The sequence below is a fragment of the Durio zibethinus genome, chromosome 14, assembly GCF_047325235.1.
Source record: "Durio zibethinus cultivar Kanyao isolate XHJ-2024 chromosome 14, ASM4732523v1, whole genome shotgun sequence".
NCBI lineage: Eukaryota > Viridiplantae > Streptophyta > Magnoliopsida > Malvales > Malvaceae > Durio > Durio zibethinus.
The window spans coordinates 15,534,799-15,545,542 of NC_143175.1; the positions used below are offsets into that span (position 1 = coordinate 15,534,799).

The window sequence follows — 10,744 nt, forward strand, 5'->3', positions numbered from 1 at the left end:
ATTTCTCTCTCTAAAAGGATGAATGCTGATGCTAGAAATTTGATTTTCTCCTCATAATCTAGGATTTTGGCCAAAAAGTCATTAAAAATTTTGAATGTGGTAGGAAAATTCAACAGAATCTAAAAAATTTTCCAAAAAAAATTCCAAAAAAATTATTTTTTTCTAATTTAAATCCCAAAAGTGTTTCCTCCTTCAATTTGCCTCGAATCAAACCACCAAAACTTAAAAAAGAAAAATTAATCTTTCTATTTGTTATTTCTTTTAATTTTTTAAAGTTTGATTGGTCTCTCATTGTTGTTTGTACCTTAGAAGCGAATTAAATGTGTATATTTAGGTGAAAATTCAAGTTTGATTAGTATTCCATTTGAGATTGGGTTCTTAAAAAAAAATTATATCTTTATCACTGAATTAAAAATTAGATTTTATCTCAAAGAAAAATTGTTTATTCAATTTCAAAATTAAGATATGAATTATTTCTTGAGAATAAAAATTTGGTCCAACCTCTGACCCTCTCATCGATTTCGGCAACTCATTTTTTTCTTACTTAGATAAAATAAAATATTTAAAAATAAATGAAATTAAAATTTAGGATAAACCATAATAAAAATTTAAAAATCAAGTAAAAAAATTTAAAATAAAAAATAAATATATAATCAAGATAAATAAGATTTATATACATATGCTAAATAAAATAAAAATATAAAATAATAAAAACATAAAAACATAAAAAAATAAATAAATAAATAATTGAATTTGAATTGGTTCTGAACCCAATTAACTTGAGCTTAAATTAAGTCGGAACCCAAATGATTTGGGCTCGCGACTAAATAAATTTTCTACGATGTAACATATTACTATTTTTTTTCTCGGTATCTAATTTTATTGACACGTGTCAACTCCTCAAATAACAAAAGCTTTCTATACTGAACACGCCCTTCGTCTTCGTTTTTGCTCTTTGGAATTCTCCCTTATGCCTACATTCATTAGACCCTAAAATCCCAAAATTCCACTTTTTAGCGCTAGAGGGAATGATTCAATCATCAATATTGAAATGGCAAAAACGTTCCTTTTCCGTATCATAAATTTAATTTTGCAATAATTTTTTTTGAGAAGTTCAACCCTAACGGATTGGATCTGTTCATGAAGAGGAGAGGACAAGTTCTATTATTAAACCCAAAGTAATAAAATCTTTTCCTCTTCTTTATCCCAAAACGATTATTCTAAAGAAAGTTTCTGCTATTGTTCTTTAAATGCTCAAATCTTTTCTGCTTTTTTCTTCTTATCTAATTGTCGGTTTCGAACTCTTAATATCTTTCAACAATGGCGATGCTTGATATCTCAAATTTAAACCCAACAGTAAAACAAATCGATTCAGTATCCCTTTTTGGTTTTAAAAGATTTTTCGGGTAATTTAAAAATCCCACAAAAATCCTTTTTAGTTTAGGGTTGGGTCCTTCATCTTCGATACTTAAACCATCCCCAGACAAAAAGAAAAAAAAAAAAAAAAACCCATAATCCCTATCTTTCTTCTACTTCATTTCATTTACAGAATCTCTCGATTTGTATCCCATTTATTGAAAACAAAGGCATTTTAAAATAATTGGGAGCAGCCATTTCTTGGATTTGTTTCAGACGGTACACAGTCAAGCGCCTTCAATTCGAGGTACATATTCGACATTCCAATTACTTCACAAAGTTTTTTGAAATACCCAAAATAAAACTCTAATTTGGTTGAATGAATTTTTAAGTGTTGTTTCTTGGAAGTACCGATTTCTTTGATTTGTTTCAGACAATAACCGCCTTCAATTCGAGGTACATATCCTACATGCCAGCTATTTTTGCGAGGTTTTTTTTTTTTTTTTTTTTTTTAAAATACGCCGTATAAAGCTCTTTTTTGGATGAATGATTTTTTAATTGTTGTTTCTTATATGCTATAAATCTGTGTATATTATGTAAATAAATGGTATAAGATTATTTGCTTTTACTTTTACATTGGGTTGTTTTAAAACAATAGTATAAACAACTGTTATGAAAAGAACTTTTAGATTGTAACTACTTTATAATGTTATTATTATGTTTACAATCTAATAATGCACTTGATTTTAAGTTCAATGCATTTTTTTCACAAAGTTCTTATTTTTTTTCCCTCTGTATGCTGCTGGTACCCAATGTAATTAAGGGAGAAAAAAATAAAAAAGAAAATGAAAATGGTGATAAATAATTGTTGTTTTGTTGCTTTTCGATTGACTATTGGAACATTATTGTTCATTTATGTATGTTTTACCTTGATGCAGCCCACATTCAACAATTTTGATTAAACATCTCTATTTCAACTGTAAGTCAAAATCTATGAATTCGTTTCTTTTTTTTGTATCTCATCAATATGGTATATCTTTTGAAAGAAACAAATAAAAAAATTATTTTATGTTATAGAATTTCCCTTTTAAAATGCATTTCTGATTATGTTATTCATTGGAAAAATGAAAACAAATGAAAATGTTGATAAATATATATATATATATATTTTAACCTGTCGACCGACTGTTTGTTTGTTCATCTGTGTGCTTACGATCACTAGGCTTTTAATACAGAGGGTGAGAATAATAAACTCTTTTGTTGAAGAGGTTTTCAATAGGACTGAGTCTGAATCGTTGACTGATAAAGACGTTAATGATCTACCACGTATGCTACATTCAAATGAGGATACATTATAAGGTAGCACAGGCAATGGCATTAGCGGAACCAATAGAGCTCTGGAACAAATAGGTACATAAAAGACCATCCACTGTGAGTCAAGAATCCGACGATGGCGCAATCGGCCAATGCCTCCTCTTGTGGAGCCCAACCCACCATGTACCCTCTTTCTTTCGTCCCTTATACAAGCTCTCACCGGTACACCCTCTCCTTCACCTTCTTTTCAGGGCATGAGATCAGGCCTTAGAACCCACTAAAACCTTTTTCTACTATTCACAGGCCCAAACACAACTCCATGAGTTGCTCCCCCGACAAAAACTGCAACGCTCCAAAACTTACATAAACAACAGATTCCTTTGGTTGCTTATCAAGCCATGGCAAGCGAGTTCTATCCTGCTTCCCAGACTATATAAGGATTGATCAAACAAAGTTCCATTTGTCTCGTCTAAGTCTTGTCTTCAGGTGCGCAACGAGAGGTCCAACGGTGTAGATTTTGAACACTTTGTTCCGCATATGTGACAGGTATAGCTCCTTCCAGGTCTTCAAAAGTGTTTAACAAGAGTTCATGGCCCTCGAAAAATTTTCTTTTCTCTTGGTCTATAAGTTGGAGAGTGGAATCCATTATGTCACTGGCTCGGCAGAAACTTGGAAGATCTCAACATCTAAGAAAAGTTTCCTTGCCTGGAACACTTGTTATCAGGCAATCCATGTCTTCATTTCCTTTAATTGATAAACAAAAATTTGTTAAGTTAGTCCAATAAGAAAACTATTTGATCAGTTGAGAATTTCAATCTCAACCCTCACTTTAAATTAGCACATTTGTGTCTTCGACAGAATTAGCTGTGAGCTGCTATTTTTATATAAGAAAAGGTTCCGTTCTCTGAAACCTACATTTCAAAAAAACTCGGGACCTATTCTTTGCCAATCCAATTTCGGAATAACTGTTAGCCAAACTCTCGATTTCTTTTTCATTATTCTAATCACACACCCAAATTCAGAATTTTAGCCTCAATCATCAATATCAAGCAACACAAAACAGTAATTAATTTGAAATTTGAAGGTAATCAACTTAAAATTACCAATTTTTTTGTTGGTTCTATTTCTCTTGAACATTTCGTTTTTGAATCGATTGTCTGACCATCCATTTCATAACTCTGCAGCTAGAGGGGAGGGGTTCGTGGGCTTGGCTTCCCAGCCGCTGGGTGCCCAGGTCTAGAGGTCGAACTGTTGTTCAGTGGAGGGCGAGAAGCTTTAAGCTTATTCATCAAGCTTGTGTTAACTTGAATTTGGGGATTAGGGGGTTTTAATTGATTGGGTCTGAGAAGAGATGAAAGAGACAACAGCACAGAGAAAAGAACGGAGAAGTGAGAAGACAGGAAGAGGAAGAGTAGAAAACGATAAAGGTATGCTGTGAAAGGCTGAAGGGCTAGGGGCTAAGGGGAAAAAATGGAAGGAAACATGTGGTTGGATGGGGGCTAAAGGGTTTGGTGGGACCGGGGGGCAAAAGATTGGTATTTTATTATTTTATTGTGAAATTTTGGTGTAGGGAGAATTTTGATTTAAATGGAATGGATTGGAAATTTTTGTTGATTTAGGATCAAAACTTTTTTTTTTTTTTTAAGTTTGGAGGGAATTTTTTAATTTAAAGAAAATTTTTTTTCAATTTCATTCTATATGTTTACTTATGACAAACATATTTTTGATGAAGGAAATTTTATTATTCATTTTATTATAATTTTAAAAAAATTACGAATAATTTTTTATTTAAGTAAATAAAAGATATGATATTCATAAATTATTTTAAAAATCTTAAAATAAGAATTTTTTTTGTTTATAATTATAATTAATATATTATAGTAACTTGTGTAAAATTAATAAAAAATTATGATTGTAATGAAAGCAATAACAGTGATAAATTATATTATGTCTATAATCATAGTAAACGATGCAGCGCAATTAAAAATACGATCCCAATTTAAATCCCTAACCAGTAATTTACTCGCTTGTGTGGCAGCTGATCAATATATTTTTACCATGTGTAATACACATCCATACTGTTGATTTTACTCGTTTGAGCCACTCTTTACTTTTCTTAAAGCTATGCACATGGCATCTTTTGATTGGCTTTTTTTTTTTTTTTTTATTCCTTTCTTCTTGCAAATATAAAATCCCTTAGTTTTTTGGGTTCTTATTTGCCCTCCTCGTTCTCTCTCTAGACTCTTAACTCGTCACTTTTTCTGTAGAAAAAAAAAAAAGAAAAAGACCACCACAACCTTTGCTCAACACCACCTGCAACTTAACTCTCTTCCTAACCGAAGCAAAACAAGCAATCAAAAAGAAAATACACAATCCAGAAAAAATCAAAATCACAACTGAAAATAAATAACCACAATGAGAATTACAAAAATACATAGCAACCAAAATACAAAATATAAACAACTGAAAAAAATTCAAAATCACAAAAAGGGGGTTTCGGGACGGAAGAGGATGTTTTTGAGATCTTAGGCTGTGACTTTAAAATTAGATCTAGAAAGTTTGAATTAGATTATGAAAAATCCATCAAAATAGAAAGAAAAAAGAGAAAACAAGAAATTTTTGGGGATCTATTTTGAAATTTTTTACACCAGTGACAGCCGATCGATGATAAAAAAAACAACGGCTGTCACAACAAATGATCGCCGGAATCTAGATTCAAGTGGCGGAGATGCAAAAACCATATCAAGTTTGAAGAAATATGAGAAAATTTAGAAAGAGGAAGAAGCGAAAGAGGGCCTTTGCTCAAAAGAAATTGAAAAAATTACTAGCATGAAATAAAAAAGAAACAAGAAGCTAAGAAAGTAGAGTACGAAAAAAAACATCAAGTTTGAAAAACTTGTCTTGAAAAAGAAAATGATTTAAGATTAATTATATTTTTAATTAAAAGGCTCTGCATTAAAAAGCTTTTATACCTTAAAAAAAGCAATTGACATAACTCAGAAGTTGGCAATTAAATAATAGTTTAAAAAGTTATAAGTGCATCTTTTTGAAAATTTGAAAGCAGGATTTTTTTTATATTATTTATATACTATGCAGCCATTAATATTACGTGTGGTTCAATTCGGATTTATACAATTTTTTCCAAAATTGAAATCGCATGCTTCGGATATATGTTTAGAACCCGAAATCAAATTTATTTATTTAAAAATTTGAACTGAGCCAATCCAAACATATCAGATTCGATTCGATGTTTTATTTTTTTAGTTTATTTGCTCAGCCCTAAGAGGGAGACTATCTGGAGAAGAAAAAAACAATGAATTAATAAAAAAACAAAATATTCATTTATATTAAACCAAAAAAAGGTCTACGTGTGGTAAGACTCCGCCACCCCTTTGATAAGTTTTTTTTTTTTTTAATTTCATTTGATATATTCATTTTTTTAATTTTATTTTCTTCGGCAAATTTAAATTTACAAATTAAGACTGTTTGATAACATAAAAATAAAATATGAGTTAATAAAAATTTGTAAATTATTTCTTATGATTATTGTGATTATTATATAATTAATATTTTTGAAAAGTGAGTCAAATTTTTAGTTATGAAGTTAAAAGAAAATCACAAGTATTGTGATGGTTTTGAAAATGTTAAAAAAATAGTTTTACTTATTTTTCATAAGAAATTTTTAAAAAATAATAAACACAAAATTTAAGAGTAATTAAAAATATTCGATGGTGGAATTAAAATAAATCACAAGTGCTAATTTCATTGAAACTAGAAATAGCTATCCTATTACATGGGGTGAATTATTTTTTTGTAAATTTTTTTTATTATTTATTATTTTATTATTTTGAATATATTTATAATTATTTTAATATAAAAATAAGATGTAATTTAATAGGAGCATTAGAGTAATTTTGACCAATTATGTAAAGAGGAATATTGTTGTAATTATGGTATGAGGTATACTATAATAATTCTGATTAATTATAGTATGATGATATTTTCGTAATTATGATTGAAATGTGTTATAATAATTTTGGCTAACCATGATATATAGAAAATGCATTTTTGTAATTATGATATGAAGGGCATTATAGTCATTTTGGACATGTGTTAAAATTTAATATATAATTTAATTAGGGTATTATAGTAAATTTCAAATAAAATGTCACATCTTAAATTTCTATGAAGCAACATCATGAGTATTTTAATAATTTAATATGCAATTAATTTTATATTTTGCTAAAATAGGGGCATTAAAGTAATTTGATTAAATATGATATGAGGGATATTATAATAATTTTGGCTAATCGTGGTAGAAGGATATTATAATAATTTTGATCAATTATGATGGTGGAGTATTTTTGTAATTATGGTAAGAAGGCATAATAATAATTTTAGCTAATTATGGGATAAGGGGCATTATAGTCATTTTAGACAAGGATAAACCCTAGATCAAATAATTATAGGGGTATTATAGTAATTATCATGGGAAACAACTTTCAATGTATTGTATATATATTTATGACATTATATTTTTTAATTTTTATTTTATTACAATAATTTAATATATAGTTAAGTCTTATGTAATTAATTTAATATGTAATTTAATAGAAGTATTATAATAATTTTCATATAACACAAAATATCAAATTTTCATAAAGTAATGACAAGGGTATTTTGATGATTTAATATGTAATTAATTTTATATCATATTATAATTTAATGTATAATTTAATATATTATATCAACACATAAATATAGATAATTTATGAGCTTGTGACAAAGTACGGGTACTATGTTGCTGTTAAATAACAATACTAAATATTTTGCAAAATTTCAACTTAAATAACGCATGGCATCTAACAAATATGTTAATTAAATTTGCATCATTACTTTCCAAGAACCTAAGTACATTTGAGTACGTAAAATTACAAAAATAAAATAGAATTCAACTTCTTCATTGAAAAAGATATCATCACATACCTTTGAAAGGAAGCTTCCCAACTTCAATCATATCAGGGATGGCAAAATAAGCCCAAATAAAAGAAAACACTGATGGTATGAAATTGAATAATAGGAATTCCAAGTTCATCAACAACATCAAGTGTAAACCCTAAAATCTCATCTTTTATGATACAGTTCAAAGGTGGCTTAATGTTAACCAGCATCTCCCTCAAAATTGACTTGGTTTTCAATAGCAGGCTCTCAATCATCTCTATGATGCCTTTGCCTACTTGTTGATGATCTTAAAGATGATCATCGAGTATAGTCTCGAATTCGAATCTTGGATATTTGGCAAAAAGGGAATGAATATTAGTGTGACGAACTAGTCTATCATGGTTGTATTCAATGTTTAGGAAGGTAACCTTGAGGCCTACTAAAGCAAATAGCTCAGCTAGCTTAAGCATGGAGTTGGCATGACCTTGTAATGGGGTAGGGAAGATGATTACATGAATTGAAGCTTGTGGCCATTGTTCTTGCTCTATCTTTGCAAAAATTTCTCTAGTTACCTAGGCTTTTGGCTTTGGGTATGTCTTAAGTTGATTTTTCTCTAGAACTTTGGGTTTTGCTTTTAATTGCTTGAAAATTTGGTAGCCTTATATATATAAATCATCTATCTAATAAAAATGTAAACTCTAAAAGTATTAAAAATATTAAACTAAAAAACCTTTAATAAATTTTAATTTTAAAACTTTTAAAATTGATTAACTAAAATACCTTAATTAGTAAAATTTTTATAAATGATTTTTTTATTATTAGACTATTTTCTATAATTAGTTTATTGAGACATAAATATAACTTTCAAATGAAATAAAAATATAAGAAATAAAATAAAATTGTGTAAATTTGTCAATAAAAGGCATTATATTTTAATAAAAAGGCATTATTTTGATCCAAATAGTTACAATTGTAATCAATTGTAGAAGAGTCCATACGATTCCATAATATTAAAGCTTTTGATCTTGGAGATAATCTTAAACTAACCTAAACTATGAAGAAGCTGGAGTTTTTCTTTTCTTTTTTTCTAAATGTAAGCAGTTAGATTGATTTGTAAAAAATGGTAAAAGACCACATTTCTATTTCATCAATCACTTAGGAAGCATATTAAAAAAAGCCATTTTTATTAATAAGAACATTTATCAAACATATAATAGACTACCAAAATAACTAGTTGAAGGAAACCATTTCTTAAAATCACAAAATATGTAGCTAACAAATTATAAAGTAAGGAAATATATAATCATAAAGTTGCATTAGCAAAAAGTCATTAAAACACATAATAGCAACCAACAAACCATTAAAGGAATGAAAAAACTACATGGATGAAAATGTGGATGGTATGAAAAATGATAGAAAAAGTGAGAAATGAAAATTTTTGAAAATTAAATAAAAATAAAATATAAGAGTTAATAAAAATTTGTTAATTATTTCTTATGATTATTGTAATGATTATATGATTAATATTTTTGAAAAGTGAGTAAAATTTGTAATTATGGAATTAAAAAAAAATCACAAGTATTATGATGGTTTTAAAAATTTTTTAAAAATAGTTTTACTTATTTTTCATAATAAGTTTTTTTAAAAAATAATAAACACTAATTTTAGGGGTAATTAAAAACATTCAACAGTGGAATTAAAATAAATCACAAGTGCTAATTTCATTGAAACTAGAGATAGCTATCCTGTTATGTGGGGTGAACTATTTTTTTGTCAAAAATTTTTATTATTATTTAATTGTTTTGAATATATTTATAATTATTTTAATATAAAAATAATATGTAATTTAATAGGAGCATTAAAGTAATTTTGGCCAATTATGGAATGAGGGATATTGTTGTAATTATAGTAGGAAGTATATTATAGTAATTCTAATCAATTATGGTAAGAGGATATTTTCATAATTATGATTGAAAGGCATTATAATAATTTTGGCTAACTATGATATATAGGAAGGGCATTTTTGTTATTATTACAGGAGGAGCATTATAGTCATTTTAGACATATGTTAAAATTTAATACATAATTTAATTATGGTATTATAGTAAATTTCAAATAAAATGTCATATGTAAAATTTCTATGAAACAACATGATGAGTATTTTAATAATTTAATATGCAATTAATTTTATGTTTAGTTAAAATAGGGGCATTAGAGTATTTTTGGTTAGTTATGGTATGAGAGATATTATAATAATTTTGGCTAATCATGGTAGGAGGACATTATCATAATTTTGATTAATTATGGTGGTGGAGTATTTTCGTAATTATGGTAAGATGGTATAATAAAAATTTTAGCTAATTTTAGGATGAGGGGCATTATAGTCATTTTGGACAAGGGTAAACCCTAGATCAAATAATTAGAAGGGCATTATAATAATTATCATAGGAAACAACTTTCAATGTATTGTATAGATATTTATGACATTATATTTTTTAATTTTTATTTTATTGTAATAATTTAATATATAGTTAAGTCTTATGTAATTAATGTAAGGGTTAACTTCAGAAATATATCTTGTGGTTAAGGTTAAAATGAAAATACCCTTTAAAGTTTAAAATGTGATACTTAATTATTTTATAATTTGTTTTATTGTTTTTTTACCTAAAATCATTACTTTTTTCATTACTTTTTATTTTTTGTTTTTTTCGTCTAAATTCATACTTTTTTTTTTTCTAAAATTTCATTCTCTTTCTCTAAAACGAAATGAATTCTTTCTCTAAACTCAGACCAATCCACAAACAATAACTTTCAAACCACCAGAATCTCTATACCACCACCACAACATTACAAGTTCACATCACCACCAGACTTTATCCTTAACTCAGTCAATGCTTTTCTAGAACTTGTCACACCTGTATTGTTGTAATTGTTGTTAGTCACCACTAATCGCCACCATCAATTGACCACCAGTTCTAGTGTCCGCCTGAAAGCTATTTCTAAAAACAATTTGATATCTTCAATTTTCAATTGAATTGTTTTTAAATTTCTGATTGTGTTTGCCTATGAAGTTGTTTGCCTAAACAGAATATGTTTGCTTTGGTAGCTAAGCAGTTTTAAGCTTTGGTTATTG

The 10,744-nt window shown here is 27.7% G+C and overlaps 1 long non-coding RNA gene and 1 pseudogene across 1 annotated transcript; one reads left to right on the forward strand and one right to left on the reverse strand.

Moving 5' to 3' along the window:
- The first annotated feature begins 895 nt into the window (after positions 1-895).
- Positions 896-4,288, forward strand: LOC149515081 (uncharacterized). The gene is made up of 3 exons (XR_016327611.1): positions 896-1,663; positions 2,295-2,335; positions 3,855-4,288. It is a non-coding gene; the product is annotated as an uncharacterized LOC149515081 (long non-coding RNA).
- Positions 2,660-3,752, reverse strand: LOC111294825 (7-deoxyloganetic acid glucosyltransferase pseudogene; annotated as a pseudogene).
- Positions 4,289-10,744: the final 6,456 nt, after the last annotated feature.